Genomic DNA, 26,511 nt, shown 5'->3' on the forward strand with positions numbered 1-26,511 from the left:
GAGATATCCCATTTGCAACAGATATAGTTAATGAAAAATATAATATTCCTTCAGCATGGTAAAATTACTAAATAATTCAATTCAAGCTTTCTAAAGACCATTAGCATATTGAATTTTCAACAATACCAACATTATTTAATATCAACCCATTTATTGTGTAATGCCCTGTACCTCTCACTCATGTATCTTCATGCACATTTTATCCTTCTTTTGGTGGTGTAGTCTAAATGCTACTTAAAGATTAAAACTATGATTTATTATTATCTTAACATTCCAATACTTATATTACTTTTTGTAATTTCATTGTTCTGTGCACTGATGGCCGATTCAAAGGAAGATTTAATTCCAGAGGTGATCCATCATGCTGCAAAAGTAATTTTTTCACATGCAGCAAGAATGAATCTCATCACCTTACTATCTTTCAAGGCATCACCCTCCTAATGACAAAGTGATTTACTGACTTGGCTGAACTATTTTTCTTCTAAAAATTTAGAACCATCAGAAATATTTAATGACTCGATTTAAAGTGCTGAAATAGAAGCACACTGAAAGAATATTAAAATGCTGGTATTCCCCCAAGAATTAACACTGTCAAATCAATAGTTTTTGAAGAAGTGGAAGACATCATGTCCGTTTCAATTGCAAATTTGCAAGTAAACACTGTAAAAGGAATGTTTCTTATTTCTGAAGAAGCATGAAAACATCATGCTCCTTTTGGACTGCAAGATTTGCCAAGGCTTAATTACGGAACCTGCACATTCTGCAGGTATAATAATGTATGAGAGGTAACCCCTCTCCTTTAGAAACTACTGGCAATATTTAGAGCAATGCAGAAGATAATTCTGACACTGATTTAACAATTACAGCACTAAAATATAACTTATACGCTTTGCCATACCATTTGTAATGGCAAAATGCCACACTTTCCAAGATATGCCATACAGAAAAAGATACATAACACATCTTTAGTCTCAAATGGCAGAGCAAATCATATCCAAATGTTGTATCTAAGACCCTTTTTTCCCCCCTTGCCTAGAACTTGATCCAACTACTAATAAAATTATTACTTATTTACAGGCATCAATACTTTAAAATAGGAATTCAAAATACACACTTGTAACGCCACTCTTGTTGGGATGTTATCTTTTCTAGGCAGCATAGTTGCATCTGACAAGTGTTAGCCTATACCTGAAAGAAAAATCACCCAAAAAAACAAACTCCAAAAATCTACTACCCATTTCTCTTTAAACATACAGATTTCCACATCTGTGAAGATGGGTCATATAGGATTAAAAGGTAGTGTGTTTGCAAATATCTGAGAAATGTAGCGTGTTTCTACTGTAGAAAATTTCAAGCAAATATCAAGATGCATTAGAGTAAAAAAAAAAATGAACAGTAGGTAAAAGATGCAGTAGAGGAACAAATCAAACAGAAATCAATATTTTATTTCTGTATATATTTATATATATATATATATATGTATATGTTCACAAACACAATCAAAATCCCCAGCTCAAAGTAATGATTGTATATAACTAAACACTTAAAAAAATTAGAAAGTTAAATGGCTCATCCCTTTGCACCAGTCAAGATGAAAATATCAGTAAAAAATTCAATTTTTATTAAACTATCTATGTGTGAAACATCTTATGCATGTATGCATTCTCCAGAACCAATATAATGATATGTATATATATGGAACCTTATGGTACTGACAACATATTTGATCAGCTCAAGGTTCAATCAGAATAAACTTCACAGCTGGTAGCTGGAAAATAATAGAACAGAAAGAAAAGAAAAAAACATGCTTAAGGGTATGGGAGTTGGATAATAAACCAGTGAGATAAAATACATCTTCTTATAAAGTTTTAGTGATCACCAATTTTTCACAACATCCTTTACTACGAAAGGGAAAAATCCTGAAACAATAATAATGACAATACTGTAATCAACTGTTCATGAACTTCAGCAGTACAACTTGTTAATAAATTTCAGTGGTACAGTGGCGCACTAACACTAGCATAAGACAGTGTTAGAACAGCTAAAGGACTGCTGACAGTGTGAAAAAGTGTGAAAAGAATTTTGGGACATGGACAATGACTCGAAAAAGCTCATTCTGACATTAACTGATCTGTATTTTCCTGAACATATGACTGAAAATAGTTAAGTTCTTGCAGACACCCTTTAACATTTTGATGCAAAAAAGTTCCTTTGGTAGCTATCTAATGCTTGTCCTGGTTACACTCCTCTAGAATTCTGTAATTTCTCAGTTGCAGGGAAAGAACTGTAGCATTAAGAGCACGCTCTAAATTGTCTGTGGCTGCTGAAGGCAGCTGTGTTGAGGCAACACAGACTCCAGAATCCTACCTAATCTCGTGGCATATGTCAGGCTTTTTTAGGAAGGAGGTCACCATCTCAGTGCTACAGGGGCTGTGGTTATGGATAGGAGCAACCAAAATTCAAACACTCAGAGCTACCTTTCTACTTGAGTATGCAACTGCCTTACACTAAAAATCAAAGATCACTGTTCCTGCATTCCAGAGCCTGCTCAAACACTGCTCTTTGAATTCATACAAAATACCTCAAATCTACTGTTGATTTTATTACTGTGCTGTGATAAATATGATTTATTATTCTTTTATTCTTTATTATTCTATTTGATTTATTTTAAAACTGTTTTTCATTTGAACCCACAATTTTAATCCAAAACATTACTATAATACAGGTTCTCTAGGTATCATTTTGCATACTTCTGCAACATCCTGTATTTTTGCTCACTAGTCAAGGAATTGAGATTTCCTACATGCCTTTTCACTTTTACCAGCTTATAATAGTGGTATAGGCAAAAAGTAATTCAGTATCTTTTTGCATAATGGAGCTCTCATTCTGTTATATAATTCAAAATATGTCATAACTCAAAAAATAAGTAATTATTTTTTTACATAGAGAAAGCCAGCAATATGTGTCAGGTTATCTGCAATATGCATCTTGTGATTAAAGAAATACAGTATGGTTTTATTTGGGGAGTTAATAAAGCCTATTTAAATGTTTCCCTAAATATATGGGGAAATTTTTGCTCCAATGACATGAGGAAAGAAGAGAAAAATATTCTAGACTGACTTGAAATTTCTTTTTTCCTGTGTTTTCCTTACTTTGAGGAAAGGCTAGATTTCTAGTTGGAAGTCAAACTGTGATCTTTTCTTCTGTCTGTGTGCTTCATTTATAAGGAGGTTGGATTCAATTTTTACAAAAATATTCTCACCTTTTCACACCAAAAAAGTAATAATATTAAAACTCTAAGCAAATAAACAAAAGATCCCACAAACCACTCCAAGCCCTTCTTCTGGTTTTTGGTTTTTTTTTAAATTTTTCTGTGCCCTCACAACTTCTTAGTGCCAGTTGTAACAAAAAAAGAATCACAAACCATTTTAATTCCCAACCCTTTGTTGTATCACAGCAGGGTTAGTTCAATTCATTCTGGGGCCACTTGCTCATACCAGAAAAGGAAAATTATTATCCTTGCCACCTTCAGTTAAAGGAAATAGTTTTTCTATCTTTGTCTAATTGGGCTTGAACACAAAGGCTATTGGCTTCACTTCTTGAAATAATGTATCTTGAGATCATAGGAAAATTCATGTAGGAATGGACATCAGGCAGTTTCTAGTTCAAGCTCCTGCTCCAAGCAGGCACAGGGTTCTCTGGGTTTTGTCCAGCTGGGTCTGGAACACTTCAGAGAACAGGACCAGCACAGGATCTCTGAGCAACCCAATGCAGCGCCTGGTTGTCCTCAGAGTGAAGATGCTCCTCCTTCTATCCATTCCAAACCTCTTGTTTCAAATCATGGTTGTTAACTTGAGTTCCTGCCTCTGCACCTAACAATCTGCCAGCACATTTGCACTGGCAGTGGTTTCAAGCCAAATTTTCATGGGTCCACTCTTGAAAAGTTCTCTTTGGTATGGTATAATATAGTAGTGTCAGATTCCTGTAAAAGACCACAGCAAACCAGACAAAACCTGGATGACTTTCCTCAATCTCATTAGTTCTCTGCATGATTCTCACGTCAGTGAGGCTGTTTGCAGGAAATCCAATAAAGGCACTGTCACATACCATGGAGTTCAGTTTCAGATTAACACACTCAGCATCTGCTGTCTACATGCAAGAAAGATATTTAAGTTTGCCGTTACCTAGACAGCTAAGGCCTAGTTCAGTTTGCCTCAGAGATACCTTGGAATGTTCCTTCCTGGCTCCAGCAAGCCCATTAGGAGGCTGCAGGTCTCCTAGAGGTCCTGTGGCATAATTATCTGTTCCACATGGATGTCTCACAGAACATTTTGAATGATCCTAGAGGCATACAAAGGTGTCATTTGAACCTGTAGGAGATGGATATTTGAATCATTCTTTTGGCCTGACTACCATGAAAACATAAAGTACATTGATTATATGAGAATCTAGACACCTAGCAAGCATTTAGACACCAACACACACTTGCACTAATGTGTTCTCATTACAAACTAAAACTCAGCCACAGCCTAACATCCTGACAGATGACAGCAGAAAATTACAGCTCATTAAATGAAATGTCAGTGCTATGTGCTATGGGTTAGAACCATGAAATGCTACCACCATATATTGGGAAGCAGCTTCTTCACATTTTGTCTCAGGTTTTCAATCATGTACACATTTATGAGAGAAGTTCCACATGAGAGAATAACAATGTTCTTCTACTCCTTTTTTATTCCCAACTATTTCATCTAAGGAAAGACTACTAATTAAAGAGCAACAACAAATGAAAGCCAAACATTGTCCATGAGGTAGAAGAGATGAGAAGTCCAGTCCTACATAATCTCAAATTCCTTCTTTCTGTGAATCCAATAGTGCTGTCATACTCAGTAAAATGTCAAAAATAACATACAGAACTAACAATAGTTCTGTACCTTTAGAGAAACAGAAGATAAACTGAGTTCTCAAATATTCAGGGTTTCCATACTTCATGGAAAACTAAAAGGCCCTTTTAGAATTCTTTCTCTTGAGAGTAGCAGAGATTTTCATCTGTTACAGCTTTGAATTATGGTGGCAGCCTTTGACCTTAAAAAAGCTCCACCTAAATTCAATAATTTATATTAATTGCTCCTCTTATTTTTTTTTTCCAGTAAAATTTCTATATGTATTGAAAAAGTACACTAATAATACTAAAATCTACCCTGAAGATGTGGAAGAAGTATAAAAATGGAATGAACACCCTAGGAATTTAAGTAAATAAGATGATGTTGTCAAAAGCAGAAAATATTCCTGAGACACAGGCTGTTCTTTCTGCTGGTTCCGTTTTGTTATTGTTTGGTTTATATTCTGGACTTTTTGTTGGTTTTCCAGCTTTTGATTTGTACTTCTAATGTTTTTCTTAACTTTGTTTTTCGCAGCAGGATAATCTTTATATTCCAGACACATGCCTAATTCTGCCCTACACAACCTTATGTCTTCTTTTCAGATCAAATGATGCAAAACACAAACACTCAAACTACACAGAGGTGCAAACTGAGGTTGAAGGATTGCTTTGATACTACTATAGGTACAACGTTGTGGAAGTATTCACATGATGCTTTGATTAAATTCCTCTAAAAGAATGTTCATGAATTATTCAATTGATGATTAAAAGGGCAACAATTAATTTGAAAAATATTTCAAAATAGTTTGAATAAACTAGTTTTTGAGAGAATGTAAACTACCTCTGGCTACAAGTATCCTGAAGCCATCTGAACCAATTTCTAGATTATCCTAAATATTGCTCTGTAACTTTCTTTTTTGTGTTCATTTATCCTATATCTAGGCCAATACAATTAATGAGAGGCAATACTCCATTGTCTTTCAGATAATTGTGGGGTCTTACAAATCTACAAGTTAGCTATTTCTGGAGAAGACTCCCATCATCATCCTATGAAAAACATAGTTTTTCCTAAAGTAAATTTTTACCTAAAGCATAAATTAAGACTAATTGTGTAGTGAACACCATAAGAAATACTGTGGGATCCCTCTATTAGAGGAAGGTTAAATTTCCTAAATGAATAAAGGCATTTTTCTTTTTGATAATTTTGCAAAATACTTGTTTATGGCAAACTGTCACTTGTATTCAGATTTAGAATGTAGAAACTACAGTGATGGTTCCTTGGAAATGCTTAAAATAGGTAAGATGGATTGACTGATTGCATATTCCTTTGAATTATTGTGAAAGTACCAGATCTATCTAAATCATGCCATGAAAAAAAGTGGAGTTAGAAGTTATGTAACTTCAAGTTGCTATAAATTGCCTCTTGTTGAAAGCTATAAAAAACATTTTCAAATCTGTCATGTTCCACCTCTTCTGCTTAAAAAAATAAATCCAAGTGAAAATGTCCAAGAAAAGTGAATCAGGCTTATGTTGTTAAGTTGGAGCAAAAGCTTGCCACCATCAAGATTAGATACTCTTTAGCAATTAAATCAAGAATCTGGTCCATTTTTATGTCCAGAATGTACCTTTTACAATAAGACACTATATTTTATTAGGTTAGCAAAACCACTGTAGCTAAATAAGCAACAAAACCAGATGAGACATACCTCTCACAGATACACTGTTATCATTTTTCGTTTAATCCAAGTTTGACTCTTGAGTACAGATTTTATCTATCTTCTTTCTGCTGCTGACATTCCCACGTGCCCTCAGAACAAGTTATCTGACAAAGCAGCCAGGAAAATGCATTTTCTACTTCTCCTCCCACAGCAGCATGCAAGATGACTGCGCAGCAAGAGCGTCCCAGAGAACATGCTCTACAAGGTCTGATCTGACCTCCAGACTTTGCCAGAGAGCACTCTCACATCATGGACCAGTCTTACCTACCACAAAGCTGGAGGAATGCAGTATAAAGAGAGCATGAAGGAGCCAGAAACTGCACTGAACAGGAGAAATCAGCACAGCAGACAGCAGAAGATAATACAGAGCTTCAAGCTGTAAAGAAGCAGAACCCAGAATCTGCTTTTGCTAGTCCTGAGAGTTACCACCATAGCCAGGAGGAGCTGCAAAACCATTGCCAGTGAGATGAATGTCAAGCCCTTCTTTTCTAGCCTAAAATATGTATTGAATTTGAGAAATGAACTGCTTTTCCCTAATTTGCTTTATATATATATATATATATATATTTGTATGTATGTATGTATGTAAGTTTTATACTGGCAGTGAAACTTCAAATCTCTTCAGAGTTTCACTGGAACCAGAGACTGAAACTACTTCAAGTGAGGCTTTGAAAGTGGGCATCCAGAAAAGGCACTCATAATTTTCAGGACAGAATACCACTCTGCAAATAAAAACTTGCTTACTAGCAGAACTGCCTTTCTCAATTAAACACAGTGGCTGGCAAAGCAAAATAACAAGGGATCATGGCAGAATTAGAGTTGATATGTTGAAAGTGTGTATCACTCAGCACTGAGTACCACTCCATGATTATACCCTATTTTGTACTCTGAAAAACAACAGCCTCCTACAGCAACAAACACAATTATAAGACAGATACCATTTGTACCAGGAAACCTGTCTGCTACTTAAAAAAAATACTAAAAAGGAAAAACAACCACTTGTGGTGAAATTAGCTGAAATTAGCTCTGATGATGATCTGTTCTTTAAATTGGGAAACTAAAAAAGGATGTTTTTGTTCAGCATGATTTATTTTTAGACTGGCAAAGACACAATGGTAAACAGAACTGGAGCTCTGTGGGCACCTTCTGAGGTTAAATTACCTTTCATGCCATTTGCACAGAAGACTGTTCTCAAGCAGCTTGAGCAGATGGTCGGGACACCATTGTCCGTTTACTTGTATCCACAAAGATAAACGATTGCTCTTTGAAATCCTGAACAGTATGGCCGTTGTGATGCTTTAGGCTGCCAAGGAGAAAAAACAAACAAGCAAACAAATAAATATAAATTTAACTGAGGAGAACAAAAAAGTTTTGACGAAATTTCATGTTAAACAATAAGTACATATAGAATAATAGAACTTTTTAGATTATATGAGGTATCTGAAATCACCAATGTTAACTTAACAATGCTGAGTCCACCATTAAACCATGTTCACAGGTACCACATGTCTTTAAAATACCTCCAGAGATGCTTACTTCACAACTTCCCTGGATGGGCTGTTCCAATATTTGACAACCCTTTCCGTTAAGATACTTTCCCTTAAAGCCAATCTAGACCTTCCTCTGCACTACTTGAGGCCATTTCCCCTTCCCCCATTTCTTGTTAGATGGGAGAAGTGAGTGACCCACACCTTTCTACAACCTCTTGTCAGGTACTTGTAGAGAGAGAGGGGGTTCTCTCTGAGCCTCCCTTTCTACAGACTAAACACCCCAGATCCCTCAGCAGCCTCTCACAGGACTTGTGCTCCAGACCCCTCCTCAGCTCTGCTGCCCTTCTCTGGACACGCTCCAGCACCTCAGTGTCCTTCTTGTAGTCAGGGGCCCAAGACACAACACAGCACTGAGATGTGGCTTCAGCAGTGCCCAGTACAGTGGGACAATCCCTGCCCTGCTCCTGCTGGCCACACTACTGCTGATCCAGGCCAGGATGGCACGGGCCTTCTCGGCCACCCGGGCACACCCTGGCCCATGTTTGGCTGCTGTCATCCAAAGGTCACTCCCAGGTCCTTTCCCTCTGGGCAGCTTTCCAACCACCCTTCCCATGCCTGTAGCACTGCATGGGATTGTTGTGATCCAAGGGCAGGACCTGGCACTTGGCCTTGTTGAGCCTCATACTTTTGGCCTTAGCCTGAAATATCAGTAATCTGGGACAATTTCACTAAATGAATACAATTTGTTCCTGAATACTTATCAAAATAGGAGATGCAGGTAAAAAACCAAATCATACACAGTAACTCTGACTGAAATAAGAATCTACCATGTCTGCACAACTGCTTTTACTACATACAACATTTTGAGTGAGGCACACTGCCAAGTAACAACTCGTTCTGCCTACTGTGCCAGTGAGGTAACCAGAGATATACAGAACCATGACATATCAGACAACTGCCAGGGCACAGTGATCCACACAAGTATTTGCTGAGAAGGTAATTTCAGTTTTTTTAAGAACTTCCCAAACTTATTTGAGAGAAGCCCTGATTAAACATACCAAATGTGAGCATTTTGTCAACAAGCAATTTCTTAAAAAGGCATATTTATTATCAGAGTAATTTCTAGTAAGAGAGATGAGATCTCCAAAGGATTGGAGACAACATGTATAACTACAATGGATATTCTAAAATCTTAGAAACAGTCTTTAGGATTTAGGAGTTAAGCGAGCAGGTATGAGTCTTCGGACTTGCAACTAATAATTGCATAACCTGTCAATCTTAAAAGCTCACAGAAAGAAAAGGAAAAGCAAAGTTTCTGGATATGGAAAGAATCACATGGAATCAGTGAAGAGGCCTAGACATGGACTTCAACACACACAACAAAATAAGACAGAACTGGGTTTAGAAAATAACAGTGAAATTAGATAACTATGACTCACAAGCCACTCAACATCCTGAAGACAGCAGGTATTGCAAGGCATTTAATTAACTAAAGTTTCATATAAAGATGTATAGTTGTTTCTGAAATAACTGCTTATTTAAATAATGACATAACAAATAAAATTCCTATCCTCTATCTAATACTATATACTTCACAGCAAAAGCAAATAAACAGTGGATATATTTCTCCCTTTCTCATTTCAGTCATCAAATGACTTGTTATAATCTCTTTTTGCTGTGATGTTGGCATATTCAGTGTGCCAGCAATAACTGTACCATTTAGACATTTAAGATTCTTGTCAGTTTTAGAAATTGTTAATACTCATTGGAGTAAAGAAAGAAAGGAAAAGACATGTTGAGATGTCAAATAGTGGCATCCAGCAACACAAAGTAATAAGTTCTGAGTACTGAGGATTAAGTATAGCTCAAAGAAGAAGAAATAATTTGGAAATAATAGAAACATGAAGAAGTACTTAATAAAATTTTAGGTTAAAAAGTTAGAAAAAGAGAAAAGTTTGCTTTTGTATAGGAATAAAAGAAAAAGCATAAATGGGAGAAATTTTCCTCTCTGCTTTCGAAAAGGAATGAAACCCCAAAATGGGTTTGTTCTAAATATCAGTGTCTTATGCTAATGTCATTTCCATTAAAAATAAAAAAAACTTTAAGGCCTTTCTTCCCCCAAGAGAGCACTCTCCATGCTTTATTTCCACCATTTTTTTTTCACAAAATTAAAGGGAAGGCCACTGTCCCTCAGCTGTTTGCCTCTCCTTAACATCCCTAGATACATTTGCCTATTTGTAAATAAAGTATAATGAAAGTAATGACTATGCTTAGGAATATATAATTATAAGGTCACTTAGGTTGGAAAAGACCATTAAGATCCTTGAGTCCAACCATAAATCTAGCACCATCCACCACTAAAGCATGTCCCCAAGTGTTGCATCCATTTATGTGAACTTCATATCTCAGAGAATAAGCTGGAAATACAACCAACCATCTCCCAGTAAACCAACAGTACATCCTTCAAAATCAGAGGACTTCACTAAGAAGTATCTTCATTATTACAAACTGAACATTATTTTTTTCCTCATAAAATAACCGGTAAGTTGTAAAAATAGTACAGTATTTTTATACGAAAAGAAGTTATGAGGTAGTCCATGAGGAATATGATAAAGATATTCCTACATCAAAAATTCATTTTCACTGAAAAAAACCCTGAAATATATTTTTTGCTATCCTATAAAAAAATTTTTAAAAAAATAAAAATAAAAAGACCATTGAATAATACAGAGACAGTTGCATTGCAGTCAGATATCCTGTTTGAATGATATAAGTTAAAGAGGATGCAAAATTTTATAGGAAATACGGCAAACCTGCATTATTTACAAATGTGCTATTTGAAATCCGTTTTCCATAACTTCTGTGCTGGCTGAATTGAGGCACCCATAAATGCTTAAAATATCTGTTTAACTCTCTCCAGACATGAAATTTCCCAAAAATATATCTACAAAATGTATTTGAAACTGCTGCGAATAAGAATTCAGCAAAACAAATGAAATTTCACTTTGTTTCATTGCCCTTACCATAAGCTAACAAGTGCCATGAAGGGTAGATGGGTAAAAGCAATACACTCAGAGAAAAGCAAGTGTATAGATGGATTTTCAAGAAAGCCAGGATGAAAACCCAGGTGCAGAATTTTTTCTAGTTGAAACAACTGCGATTTTTTTTTTTTTTTCCTTTTTCAGTAAAGCAGTAACAATTTCCTCCACATAAATATCTCCTAGATCCTCCAGTGAGCTAAGCCATAATTAATGTACAGTAACAATTTGTCAGCTGCTGCAAAAACTGAGACACAGATTTAGGCTGTCTTTCCCTTTATACAACTGGGCATATACATCTGATTACCAAAGATAGTTTCCTTTCTTCAGGTTTAAAAGTGCAAGAGGCCCCAGTGGAAAAGTCAGGAAGGTGTTCCCATCTCTCCATTATGCAGTAAGTTAAACTGATCATTATTTATGGGGAGGGAATATGCTGCATATGCTCAGAAATAAGACTCGATAAAAAACAACTTCAGTATAAACAGTTGTACAGCAGCTGGTTCCAATAGGAATTTCTCAGTAGTTAACTCCTTTCATACTGCATCTCATTTGTGGGTCAATAAAAAAGTAGCAGAAGAATTCTGTGGGATAACTGAAATTACACGTGTCTTCCAAGGAGTTGAGGATACAGCACATATTATTCCATAATCACAGAAGTATTATAACACAAAATAGAAAAGCTGCGTTTAGTCTCAGTACCATAAGTGACCAGTGTGAAACACATTTCTAACAGAAATATAAACAGAAAACGTCTAGTCTAAATGAGGTGTGTTAGAGGTAAAGTTGTTTAGGATAAAAAATGTCAATCAGAAAAGCAAGTAAATGTCAGGTAAATGACAATTTGGTGCTGAAATTAGTAAAACTTGCCCATTAAATCTTGAAGAAAATGGCTTATGAAGTTTTCAGCTAAGATATATCCACAGATTCAACCTCAGTTTTACAAACATATGCCCTAAGAAGGAAAGACTACTTGAAACTGCATTATTGCAGAACTGTAGTTATTTCTTAATTCTGAAGTCTTTCTTTCATTAAACTGAATGATACAAAATGTCAATCTTCACTGTAATATCAGAGGAAGAACAGATATCCATGTCAGTGAAGACAGAATGAGCTCTATAATAACATGGACTGATCACAGAACATTCCTTTAGGATCAAATAAAAACCTTTCCCTGAGCAACCCATGCCACGGTTGTTAATAAAATACTGGCTTCTGACTTGCTGGAACTAGTACACCAAGAATTTAGACTTTGACAAAGGATTTTATAGTGGTAAATGAAATGGGAGCTTTCAAGTATAATATACATTACTAAGAATGGAAATATATCTGACTTTAAATAAAAATTAATACCATAACATATTTGGAACAATTTTTCACTTTCAACATGCATGTCTTTTAGATACTTGGCAAAAACCATGCCCATTTATCCAAGGTTAGAATTTCATTACCCAAGTTCCACTATCTAAGGAAACAGAAAGAGGAAACTAACATAATATCCAAGCCCAAACGAATTCTAGTCAAGTACATAAAGACTCTAAAGTGAATAAAATTTTGTGATATTGTCTAAGTATAAAATGCTTGATTACCTACTATTTCCTACATCGTGCAGACATACATACTTTGTGCAGAATGGGTGCTAAAAGAGGTACCAAATCAAAATGACTATGCTTCACAACACTTTTTACAGGTATAAAGAAATAAAGAAAGTAAAAAGAAATTCCTAAAACATCAGTAAATGATGAAACCACATGCCTTTCAAGAAGTACTAGAAATGAAGGTCAGTGTAACCCGCAATTTTATAAACTGTGATAAATATGAATGGGTTTCAGGATGTCTTTTCTATATGTACACCTCTGAAAGCTTTAATTGCACTGCCAAGACCTCTAAGCCTTCAAGAATTAATTTCAGAATTTTTGTCATTTCTACTTGCCCCTATTCTGCTGTAATTTCATCAAAATAAAGATCTGTTTCCAGTACACCCACCATCCTTCCATTCGGAAACAAAGTCTTCATTAAACTTACAGACCACTGATGACAGGCTCCACAGAACACAGGCGTTACTGACTCAGTCAATATTCTGGACACCTGAAAATTTTCACAGAGATAGAGACTAGCTGGACTCCAAGTAACTTCAGCACTGTTAACCTGGAGGTGCCTAAACCCTAAGCAGCTACACTTCATCTGCAGGCAGGAGGCAGTATGAAAACAAGATTTAATTGGGAAAAGGCAAAGCAATTCTCTTTTACTTGGAGCATTTGCAGACTAAGTGATAGCAACCACCTCATTGACCATCAAAGTGGCCAGATCCTGAAGTGAGATATTCTGAGAGATTGTGGAACCTGCACCTTTGAAGAGATTCCAAACTAAATGGTACAAAGGCCTTCAGCTACTTGATCCAACTTTTAAGTTGTCCTTGTGGTCCAGATGTCCTTTTAAAACTAAACCATTTTCATCTATACAAAACTACTTTTTCCTCAGCTGAACTACAACCACATCAAGAAGAAAAAGTAGGAATTTGACTTGCTCTACTTCAGGAACTTTCCAAAAAGAAAGGAAGCTGAACCAGGGTGTTCCAAATTATCAAAATTGTTTTGCAAAGGCCTTAGGAGAATAACACCTCAGCTTTATGATTCATAAAGACAATAGCTGCTTCAGTGCTATGAAATCCTTAACTCCCAGCTCATGCTGTTGTATTGAGTACAAATAAGGAGTACTAACAGGCAAAAAACAAAAAAATCACCGCTTATAGTTACCTGCCAAATCACAGTTTTCCTTTGAGGTCTCCCATCTCACTAATGATGAGGCTGACTTGGCTTTGCATACGAGATATAGCAAAGAAACAGCCTGAGGTGATACTGAAATGGCAAGCAGAGCAAATTAAACTGGTTGTCTTTCTGTTTTACAACCAGCTACAATTACCTTACTGGGTAGTTGCCATCCAAAGAAAACTGTGAACCACATAAACAGGAATAATTTCATTGGCATGCACAGAATGAACCTTTCCCCAGGTGTAATTTAAGGAGTCCTTAAAATAGGCAATTCTATCCACTACTTTAAGCCCTCAATCACTTCCTACTGTAGTTCTGGTTTTCCTCTACACGAAATCCTGCAGCTAAATCTACTTTCAGGATGACTGCCCTGATTAATAACTCTATAATGTCTGTACTCTCTGTGGGATAAGACATTTCTTTGTTCAAAAGTGATCCTTTTCCTCTGAACGCTGGCAATTTCAGTGCCAAGGGAATGAATCACCACTGCTTGGGGCTGCCATTCCCACTGCTGGGATGTGTGGTCATGTGAAGTCATTCTGAGACATAATTTCTACTCTCCACACTCAGCTGGACATTGCTGAAAAACAATGGCAAAACTGTTTTTTTTTTTTTTGATTTCCAGTTCATATACTGGAATTAAAAGCAAAGTTCTCTTCCATTTTCACACATCAGTGACAGAGGTACACTTTCCCATGGAGAGCAAATATTCTGTGGCCTGACTTGTGTATCACAAATCATCATTTTGCTCACTGCAGAAATCTAAGAATGAGACAGATCTCCAGGTGGCAAACCTACTGATGGGAAATTATGGGTGTCACTGCTTTTTGAAAGGTCATTTCATCTGGATGTAGAAGAGGATCATTTTAGAAAACGTATCTCCACAGAACAGGCTAATATTTACCTGCAGACTTCTAACAGAAAAAAATGTATTTTTCCCTAAAGTATTTAAAGGTAAATAGACAAATTTATTAAACATATTACGAGGATGCTATGGAACAAAACATTTTTAAATTTATGCTGATTACAGAGGGTCAGAATTGTATAAAAAATCCACCAAGGAAGAAAGGTTGAAGCTTGCATTATCTTATCAGCTCAGTGGGGCCTATTTCACCTGAATTTAAATCACTTGAGTAAGATTATGTAGTGAGTTAGTCCAGAGCCCAGAATAGAACCAAGAATTGTGGCTCATTATCTCTCTTTAACCATTAATTTGCACTTACATACTGAGAAAAATGGATGTTACTATTTTATTAAGTCCCCCAATATATTTATATCATAACAATACACTGAATGGTATCAGAGAAAAAACACAGACTGAGATATAATCCTGACATCCAGTCTGAACTGTGGGTTGCTATGAATATGGGTAGAAAAGGAGCAATACTTGTGTAAAACCGATGGACCAACAATCTCTACTATTGCACCCTCTATCTTTGATTTTGTTGGGTTTTGTTATAAGTGAAATACGTAAATCTCACTTTCAAAACAAAACAAAAAAGTTGCAGAGGTTTCCAAACACAGAGAAAGGGTTAAGAAGTTAGATATGTATTTGGTACCATAAAGATTCATCCTGTCATAAATATACATTTTAAGGTTTCTGGTTTGATCTTTAAAATCCCATGAACACATACAGCTGCCTAGGATACAGCACTGGTAACTGTCTCCCAACACCAAATGAGTCAGTTTGGTCCAAGGATAGTAGTAAATGGATGCCCTGAAAACTCTATTTATATGGTGCTTTACAGTACACTTTAATGAAACTTTCCAATACTTAAATAAAGAATGTATGTTCTGATAATATGTTGCTAAAGTTAGCTTCTAGTAAGGAAGTGGATTAAGTCTTTATTGCCAACAGAACTTTCTCATTTGATTAAATACAGATTTTTACATGAAATATGCATTCTGGAGAACATTCTCCTCTTTTTTTCCTTCTTTCTTTCACACATTGTCTTTTTCTTTCCCTCATTCTGAGATTTTACACCTTTTTCATCCTACAAATGTGAAGGATCTATTTTGGAGTCTGTCAGGATAGTAACAAGTTTCCAAGTGCTGCAAAACCAATTAGTATGGACTGCATGTGCTCTGTTCTAAAACCAGTATTGACTGATTCCACTCTTCTTGTGGTGCTGCATATTCCCAAATTTTCCCCCATATTTTTCACATCTCAAATTCAAATAGATGCTTGAATGCATTTTAAACTATCAGTAGTCTCTAAGAACAGACAAGCCACTGGAAAAACCAGTATGAGCAAGTACTTTACAACTTGTTCCAGGTGAGCAGTAACCTACAGCTTCTCTAAGAGAGGCAGAGATCAAGCATTTTGTTACACCTGCATCGACATCTGCACCATGAGGTGAACTGGGATGAGCTGGCTGCATTTCCCCTTTCAACAGGATTCACCCTGTGCTCCCAGCCACTCCTCCCAACAGACAGTGGGGTGCAGCCAAAATGCCTTCACTCCCACTCTCTCCAGCTGCTCAGAGCAGGTAAGAGCAGGTAAAGAGTCATCGTTCTCTTCCCCACAACAAGTCAGGGGCTGAGCACTGCTGAGTTAAGGAAGAGCAATGACTCTTCCCAGTCAACCAAAAGGTAGCTGAGATGCTCTTCTACAGTGAGTTTTACAACCTGAAAATGTTGTTCCAAACAGCTTCTCACAGGGTAGACTTCAAAAATTTTAAGCTAATGTCTCTATCTTTTAAAATGCCACATACAGACAGAGCTATGTAAATATATGATTCTGTGTTTCTTTGTCACCTTCAAAATCTCCTTAGTATACAAACCTCTGAGGCCTGTGGACCACACAACTGAAAAAATGATCAATTATAGCTGTTTCAACACCTGAAATAAGGAAGAAAACAGAAGAGGAAGCTGAGGAAACTGTGATTATACAGATCATGCAGGGTTTGCATATTGTCAGCTTGAAGCTCAAGGTGAAATTTTCCTGAAAAATGCAGATAGACAAGAAGTACAAGTGATATCAGCAAATTATGACCATCTGACAGAATTTTAAGGTTTTTAAGCTATAGATTTCTTTCCTGATGGTGAGAGAAGGGGGACACATGTGGTATCATATACCCTTGCAGAACCTTTCTAACAACTTTGTTTGGTAGAAAGAGTGGTTTAATCACTTCACATATTTTCTTGGAAATCATCTTTATTACTGTGTATACAGACACCTTAGATTGAGCTTTAAAGATTCTTTTGATATTCTCTGTGCCAATAGGTAAAATAAAACATTGATTTTAGAAAGTTGATAAAGGCAAGACAGGCAATGAACCAGTTAAGAAGCTGTGGCACAGAAAAACAAAATAGCTTGCCTATGGTAGAACATCAAATCACCAGCAGAGCTGGGAGTACATTTGAGATTCTAAGAACCTTCTTTGGAATGATCTTCTGGAATATGCTTTAGATGGCCAAAGAGCATCATTCTCTTCTATAACTCTAAAGTTTGGTGCTGTCTTATGACCAGCCAGAATGTTTAAAATTAACCAAAGGAACAGAATTTGCAGAGATTGTACATGTCAATCAAGGAACTCATAAGATATTAAAAAAGCCAAGACTATAAAAAATTAAAAATTAGATGGAAAAATTCACAGACAGTAAACAACCTTCTAGAAGCTGTAGGCAAAGCCACTTGAAAGGCATAATCAGCCAAAAGCCAATTTGAAATTAAGTGTAATTATCACTAACAGCATAACACCAGTGATATCCCCATGCAATTCCCAGAGCTACTTTGCTTTGGATCCCTTCAGCATTTCTTAGAGAATTTCTTTCCTTGGTGGGAAGAGTTGAGGGTGTTGAAACAAGAGCTTAAAATGGAACACAAGTTTTAAATTTCAAAACTTAGTTAAATGGGTTGTTTGCACCTAGCTAAAAATCTCATGAATCTTGTGGGAGAGTAAGGGACTACTGGAAAAAGTCCCACAATCTGAGCCATTAGAGCTTGCCGCCTTTCTGGGAAACATAAATAAAACCTGGCAAACTGTTCCTTCACAGCAGTATGACTGCAGAAAGAAGTACTAGTTGCCTTTGACATTTACTGCTCTATCATTGCTACTTACTGAGCCTGAACTCCTGAGCCATTTCTTTGTCATCTAACAGATGACAAAGAAATGAATTTGAAATAATGAATTTGAAAGAAATGATTTGAAAATAGATAGGTAAAGATACTGTGTGGCGTTATGGAAGATGTACAACCTGTGCAAGAAAGCAGAATAAAATTTCGACCTCTTTCTTTCCCAGAGAAAAAGAAGAGAAATACATTTTCATGGTAAGAAAATGTTTATTTGTTAATCATTTAATAATTTATCAGGTTTGAAATGAACAAATGTTCTAATTATGATGGATTTTGATGTATGTTACACATAAATGCCTCCTCTACACAGCTCTCTGTTTTCCTGTGTACTTTTAAATTCTTCTAAATATGATTTTGATAATGCAATCAGTTGCTTGAATAAACATAACCTAATTGAAGTAGTATTCCAAAGAACATTATTTCTATTATTATGACTTCCCTGGTGCACAGCTGTAAACAGACAGCTGAATGATAGCAAATGACCTAGATAAATCTGTCTCGATAGCTGTCACTCCTTATTCTTGACCTTCTGACACTGTTCCAGCTGTGCAATAGCTTGTCCTAGCATTAAGGGAGAGACAATCTCAGGCTCATTCTATTCTGGGAAAACTACTAGTATTTCTCTACAAAGACAAACAATCTCATAAAATTAGTGAACTAAAATGTACTTCTAATATAAAAGCAGAAGAAACATTGAACCTTTCTACAACTTCTCATCTTGTACCATAAAAGTAAGTAATAAGTAAAGAGTTAAGGCACTAAATTAAATGTTAATCATATTTTACTGATATCTAGACTATTTTGCATTTGTTTCATAGTGTTGTTTGGTTGGGACCACAATTGTAAGGGACCTCAAAGACCAGAGAATCACATAAGTCAGGTTGGAAGGGACCACAGTGAGTCATCTGTTCCATCCTCCCTGCTACATTGCACGGAATTGTGTCCAGACAATTCTTGAATATCTCCAGTGATGAAGACTCTACAACCTCTAAAGGCAGTTTGTTCTGGAGGTCCTTTAGTTCCAGCCTCCCTCTGCCATGGGCAGGGACAGCATCCGCTAGACCAGGTCACTCAAAGCTCCATCCAACCTGGCCTTGAACACTTCCAGGGATGGGACAGCCACAGCTTCTCTGGGCAACCTTTCCCAGTGCCTCACCACCCTCACAGTAAAGAATTTAATAACTAATTATCTAATTTAAAATCTTCCTTCTTTCCGTTTAAAGCCGTTCCCCCTTGTTCAGTCACTGCATGGTAGCATCTTTGTAGCAAGGAAAATACAGTCTTCATCAAGCCTCATTCCCAAGGTATCCTGTTTTCACTGCCTTTTAGTAAACAGAAGAAAGGAACATAAACAACATAAAGTAGTTCTGAGAATATATTCAGAGTTGTAATCTATATTTCATGTAATTTAAGGCATAAGGGCATTTCACCAAAATTATGCTGAGCTACAAAAGAAATCCCAAAGTAATCAGAGAATATGTAAAATGGGATAAGAAACTATGACCACTGCAGAATACCAGTGTAGCTTATAATTCACAGAGAAATGTGTATGTTATAATATATATGCTATATTATACACACATAATAACCATGTTTTTTAGCTAAAACTCAGTCTTAGAATGCCAGGTGAGGCCTGCATTCAAGCATCATTTTGCAAACACAGTTAAGCAATATAAGACAAAACCACACCATTAATGTACATAACTGGAGAGTGAACTTAGGTTATGTAGCCCCAAACACTCCTAGATTTTAAAGCAAAAAAAAATCCCCATTGTTAAGTGGCAGAAAATCGTACCATAAGTCTTATAAGCAAATAAGCCAGATGTGCTGGAGCAACATCAGCAGTGAAATGCAGCCAAACCTCTGCTGTTTTTCCACATTCTGCTTGCATAATCTGGTGAGAGTGAACAATATATTGTGATGAAGAAGAGAAATGGGAAAACTCTTCATCAATCTCATTAATCATCACAGCAAAAAGCCAGAAATAAGGCTTTCTGCCTAGAGCATTGCATTTTAAAATTCTGCTAGAAGAAAGTTTTCCTAAGAAGTCCACCGTTTTGTCCTTTTGTCCTCACTTACTCCTTTACATCACTTAAGGAAATCACTGCTTGAGAGGTGTGTCCTGTAACAACAGGCCCACAAGACAGGAGGGCCCATTTCCCTGAAATCTCCAACCACTGTAGGATTGTACAACAAATTAAATGCAGCTTAACTATAAAGTCTCACTATAAAAATTTAGAAAATATGTAAAATACTACTATGTAATTGAGTTTAGACAAAACCCAGAGAATTTTCTTGAAGCATTGTGTATACATGACTGTGAAATGTTGAGAAGTCTTCTTTCACATGGACACCTCAAACATCTTCAAGTGTCCTTAAATGTTTATGAGAAATGAGTGCTTCTGAAAGGCTGCAGGAAGGGAAGTCCTTATTCTGTAAGATAATATCCTTCAGGTTAGGAGTCACACCCTGACTAAAGAGTCTGACTGAAAGGTGAAGCAGCTGTAATGACCATATTATTATTTAAAATGCATTAAACTACTTCTATGTCCACTGAGATTTGAAGTCCTTCTGCAAACAAGAACTAGAATTTAAGAATTTAGAATTTAAGGCTCATTTTGAAACCTAAATTCCAGAGTTAACTTTTTTCCTGATACCTTTGACTTGAAAAAAGAAAACGAAGAAACTTCAACTTTAGTTTTTGCTGTGTTTTTAGCTATTGCATTAAACTATCCAACAGAGTTACTTTGAAACTAAGATACCTCAGTTTTGAATTTGGATGTAGTAAGATGGCACCTTCCCTGTGCAGAACACCTGGGCCATTACTTGCTGCTCTAAACTGAATAAAACTAAAAACATATGAGACTTATTGGAAGGAAGAAAATAATTACTTGATATCTGAAAAATTTACTTCCCACTGAAAAATGCTGGAACCCCAGACTATCTAAATTGCCTCTAAAAAACCAAGATACAGAAACAAATGGAAAAGAAACCCAAACAAAACCAAGCCCCAGTGAAGGCATGCCTGGGTAAATGGTAACTGCCCACCCAGAGTCCTCTCAAGACTCTTCAGACTCAAACTGCATTGGACAGTATCATGTGGCCCAGAAAAAAACAAAAAAACAAGCAAATCACTTTGACCTTATTTTGTTTCACTGTAATTCAGAAAAGTGAAAGAGGTGCAACTGTGAGATCAAATTCTAGACTGAAGAACAGAGATCATGCAGAGTTAATAACTATTAAATTTGGTTTCAAAGCTTACCTAAGCTACTCAGGAACTCTGACTAAAAGGCCTCTACCCATTTGATTTTGGCACTTTTCTCTCATAAGAAGCATGCTCATACATATACACTTAGCAAAGTTAATAGATACAGTATCAATTTTATTCTGTGTTTGGTTTATTTTTTTTCTTTGAATAATTGGTTTCTCCTTTGAAAAGTGACCTGTATACATAATTGGGTGATTTAAATGTTCACTTTGGAACACCAGAGAGCAAAGCAGTAGGAGAGAAAAAGGTTGAATTTCATGTTTAAAAATTTTCTATCAGTGGGTCCAGAATTTCACAAAGCTATGTTTGAGCTGACACATTTTTTAAAAACTAAATCAGTATAAGATCTTTCAGTCCTCATTCCTTCCCATTTTACTGCAAATTAGTGATAATAGAGCCTTTGCCAGTTATCACCTATCATTCTGGGGGAAAATCACTTAAATCCATGTATTCGCTGACTGCTTTGCTAACAGTGCTTTTACTTCCTCACCAAGCAAAAGCCAAAACCAATCTAATCCACTTTCCTGCCAATACTGAATTGATCCTTATTGTACTTGTGCCCTAGCTAGTTTTACATGACCACACATCAATGTTCCAGGTCTGTCATTCAAAGGTGCTCATACAGAGTACTTCTGCTGAGGAGTGCTCACTGACAAGTGCATTATCACGGCAACTTTCCACAGAGTGCCTTGCCCTTACACTTTTCTTTTACCTCCACAAACAGCTCTTAGCTCACAGAAGCTATCAAAGGCAGCATCACCTAAGTGTGACTGTATCATTTTCACAAGGAAGGAAAACATAGCAAATTTCACATTAGAGGGACTTACAGACAAGTCCTTTATGTTCACAGAAACAAGGATCTAAAATTTGTCACAAGGAGAACAAAGTAAACAAAGTGGAATGGAAGACAGGGGAAAAGCTTATTTCTTTCCTGCATAAACTTAAATCATTCCAACAACACATTTCTATCTGTGGCTTTATGAACCAGCCTTGATCTTAAGACATCCTAATATTTACATGTTTAATAAGTATCTGTTGAAACTAAAACAATATACGCTTGAAAGCTGACCTAAAAGAATGCTCAATTGAGTCTAGATAAAAATGTAGTGACCTTTGTTGTTTTAAACCCTTGACATCACTGGTAAATCCTACTGGAATGAAGTAAGTCCAGGCTCCTCAGAAACACAAGGTTTTCTTTAATAAAAGACACACTGACCTGCTGTAGCTCCTCTCATTTCTGTATGGAGTGTTACAGCAATAGATAAGGTACTGAGTAAAGAAGGACCTCTCCCCCAAGGAGCATAAAACTGAAGGGACACAGCATGTTCAATGCAAAACAATGTAGTTCAAACCGTAACATTTTCTTCTCCACAAAACAAAGATAAAGTGATCATTTGGGTTCTTGAGAAAAGGGAGCCAAGTCAATATCTGCAAAATGCATCATCAACTTTTAAACAGACGAATTATTGTCACTATGCTAACAGTCTGCAAGAGAGGTCACTAACAGACCTCTATAATGAATAAAATAAGCCACAGATGAGTAAAGTGGAAATGGCTCCCTCTCAAGGCAACTTGGGCATCCATACATTTGGAAATGCATGCCCAGGACACTACCTCAGAGCCAAGATAAATAATCTCTTTCTTAGGCTATGGGTATTAAAAAACATTGAGACACAGAATTTGGTGGCATTTCTAGAGGTCTGTGTTTGACAAGACCATAACAGTTTTTACTTATACATTGCAAATTAAAACTTTCCTTCACTTAACTACTCCAGGTAAGATGGAGAACAACTGTACTACAGACTGCACAAAAGTTGTTAAAAATTATGCATTCTCACTGAACAAGAAAATAATGAAGACTCTGGCTTCTCTGTTAGAGACACAGAAACTTTACCACACAGTCTAACACCATACAGAAACTCTAGGGCAGAATGTACCCTTTGTTTGAAGTGTTGTTGCCTGACCATGACAGCATTTGGGAAATCACAACTCTGTTTCAGTGCATTCATCAAAGAAACAACCATGGACAAATCTGACCGTGCATTGACTCTTTTAATCAGAATACTTGAAGTGCATCAAAATCATAACATTCTGAATTTGATGGAAGTTCAGAGCAAATAAAAACATACTGCCTTACGACTACAAACTAGAAAATACTGGACCTCAGATATGAAAAAAATATTGGCAGATATTGAAACTTAGACAGAACAGAAATAGGTTAATTTTTAGCCTATAGACATACAACCTAAATAAATGATGAGTATGTTAACTCTTACTAATTAAATAATTAATTAAAGAATAAGTGGAAGAGCAAAATACTATGTAGGATTGCCCAGCAACATTTCCCAATTGAATATGCCTAAGCCAAAGAAACTTCCTTTTCTGAAGGAAAATCACAATAGCACAACTTCTGGTGTTGTGATGGAAAGAAAAGAGTCTCTGTTTCCTCCCCAGAGGCTCTTGACAGAAGATTTCACAGAAGAAAAAGATGAGACCACGTTCCAAAACCACAGGGTCCAAAGCCTCACAAATAAGATTGGCAATTGATCATCTTGGTGAGAAAGAACAAGAGGACTGGAAAAAAAGCTGCACTTTAATTTCTACATAAAGAAGAACAAAAAACTTTCTCCAATTAAGAAAATATCAACGCCTCAAGCTACCGTATCTTTGATCTTATTCTTTGCCAGAGAAAGGAAATTTTGTCTCTTCAAAGCTTCAACCAAGTAGAACCAAGTTAATAAGGAGCAAGAAAACTTAAATAAGAGACCTTTAGAGAGACCAAGGACAAACTGACAGGTATAATATTTTAGTTGATTGCCTACATCAGAGGAATTAAAATAATAATATTTCTCTGTTGGTACAACAGCAGTCATATATATTCACTTGAGAATTGAGAAGAATTGAAATATGCAGAATTTTAGGAGCTTCATCCTCCTCATTTCTAATTTACCTTTTAGATTTGAAGAGCCCATTTTTTTCTTAACAACATAATTTACCACCACTTAACGCAGTATTAAAAAAAGTATTATAAAAAGTAATTCGCTAAATTATATCATTGACTTTTGAGAGAACAGCGAGTATAAATTTACAGCATTAGACTGACAGCCACAGAAACCCAGAGGTTTCTCAAAACAAATTACTTCCCAGACAGATGCAATGGGAGCTTTTTCAAACCAGCTGTGAAGTACATCTCATCCCTTACCCAGAAGCAGCCTTACCCCTGAGCCATACCACTTGGTACTGACCTCTCCTAAAATGCTGCCAGTGGGTGGCACAGGAGCCTCCTGGATGTGTTGGGGCAGCTGCAATGGTCACCAAACATGTCACCAGACAGCCTTCCCAAGGGCAGCTAAGTGACAATAATTTTCAGCTGCTACTGGTGACAGCACTATGCAGTGGCACTCAGAAGCCCTGAACAACTGCAAACTGATTTTCAGCCTTTCAAACGAGCTGAAAACCTTTAAATAAAAAACAAGAAAAAACCAAAACAAAACAAAACAAAAACTCAGGGGGAAGAAAAGAGTTGGGCGTTGCACATATGATGAAAAAATAACAGGATGTTTTAACCTTTTTAAGGTCCATATAAGCAGCCTATCCATGTGGACAGCTTACTTTTGCCATCTGCCTGACTATTTAGCTCAGGTCAGGAAACCAGTAGCAGCTTCTAGGCTTCATTTATCATTGTCTCCTTCAAGCCATTCAAACAGCAAGGGCTGCTGCAAAGACTAACAGAAAGAAAGATGAATTTTGTTAAAAAATGATCCAAGGGTATTAAATAATACAATTAAATACCCTTGGTAACACAATTAGAATGCATTGTATTTTAAACAATTAGACTTAATGATGAGAAACTTCCCTAATGTATGTTCATGTGTGAGCCACCAGAGACAGACTCATTTGCTGCTTCAACTGTGCCATATTTACATAAAACTCCTTTAGTGTGGTACAACGTGGAGTCAATGTAAAGTTAGTAAATCCAAAGAAATATCCATGGTAAGCAAGTTCAGAGTCAGATTTTGAAGTTTTGATGTGCCAGTTGTTTGCCTCGATGTAGGGCAGCACATTGTCCTGATCTGGCTCTTCAGATGCCTCTGCCCTCTCTGCTGTTAACCAAGGATTTGTCATATTTTTATTTCCTGTTTGGAATTCTACACTGGTATTTTATGGACATGAGTAACTGGTGACTTGGATTGCTTAGTTTTACAACATCATGATGCATATTAGACAATAATAAAGTCTTTATTTTGCCTTTTTAAGTACTTGTTTACAATTTATTTGAAAAAAAATCGGTAAGGCAATGGGCTAAGGAAAAGAGGAAGACACCAATAATTCCAGGATAGGAGGGCAGGGTCAGATTATTTAAAATATTGGCCACAGACAACTGAAGCCAAAAAAAAGAGCATGATTTCTTGCATTGTGAAATCATCAGTTTTGACTTCCATATTATTAAATCCCTCTTGTAGACAAACTAACACTTATGGACTTAGTCACTCCATAAGCTAATCAGCACCTAATATCTTTTTTATCTGACTTTGAATGATAACTTAACAACTTAATACCAGCTCATACTGAAAGCCTGATGAACAGTGACAGGTGACAATAGCAGTGATTTCTAGTGTGTGTGGGACCATTACTATGCTGTTAAAATATAAAAGGAAAATATTATCTCCTACAATTCTTGCTTTTGAATTTGAGGGAAAGCCCATGCAAAGATGTTTTATATGGAATCCAGTTTCATCGCCCTTCCCTCATCTACAGTCTGCACCTGGATCAAATGAATGAAAACCTATTTTTGACTTCCCCAGCACATGGCCTAAGTCAGCATTCCATTACCATCACAAATCAATGTATTCTGAACCTTAAATATGCACAAGCAGTGGTTTTCTGATCAGGAAGATGCAATATGCACAGTAGTTCACACAAGCTAAAATTTAATAAAGGAAAGGCTTAGTACAGCTACCTAATGGAAAACATAAATTTTGCCTCTAAAGGGACATCAATTTAACTGTTAATTTTAAACCTGTCCTATTAGTTTTGAGGAAATAATGCATGCATTGCAGGATGTTATTCTGCAGTTTTAAGGAGGTCTCTAGGTATACTGAAGAAAGTTGTTTTGGAATTTACACTGGTACTATTTTGCTGACCATAAAATCCCACGGTCCTCTCTTCAGATGTTGGGGACAAATGGGTCTTGATGATACTGGTACTAGCAAAACTCAGTGAAGGAGACCACTTTGGCTTTTACCTTCAGTACTCTACATCATGCAGC

At 36.4% G+C, this 26,511-nt stretch overlaps 1 protein-coding gene across 5 annotated transcripts in view; it reads right to left on the minus strand.

Moving 5' to 3' along the window:
• Positions 1-26,511, minus strand: part of DLGAP1 (DLG associated protein 1) — a 403,326-nt gene that overhangs the window by 314,957 nt on the left and 61,858 nt on the right. For 4 of the 5 annotated variants that reach the window (XM_088054765.1, XM_088054779.1, XM_088054756.1 and 1 more), the window contains exon 2: positions 7,762-7,903. The gene's annotated coding sequence lies outside the window, so the exon portion shown is untranslated. Of the gene's footprint in view, positions 1-7,761; positions 7,904-13,881; positions 13,940-26,511 lie in introns of those variants that run through there. The other variant, XM_088054764.1, reaches the window with a different exon arrangement.

This window comes from Pseudopodoces humilis, chromosome 1 (genome assembly GCF_049639895.1).
Source record: "Pseudopodoces humilis isolate 2021_Gansu_Grassland_sample_001 chromosome 1, ASM4963989v1, whole genome shotgun sequence".
Taxonomy (NCBI): domain Eukaryota; kingdom Metazoa; phylum Chordata; class Aves; order Passeriformes; family Paridae; genus Pseudopodoces; species Pseudopodoces humilis.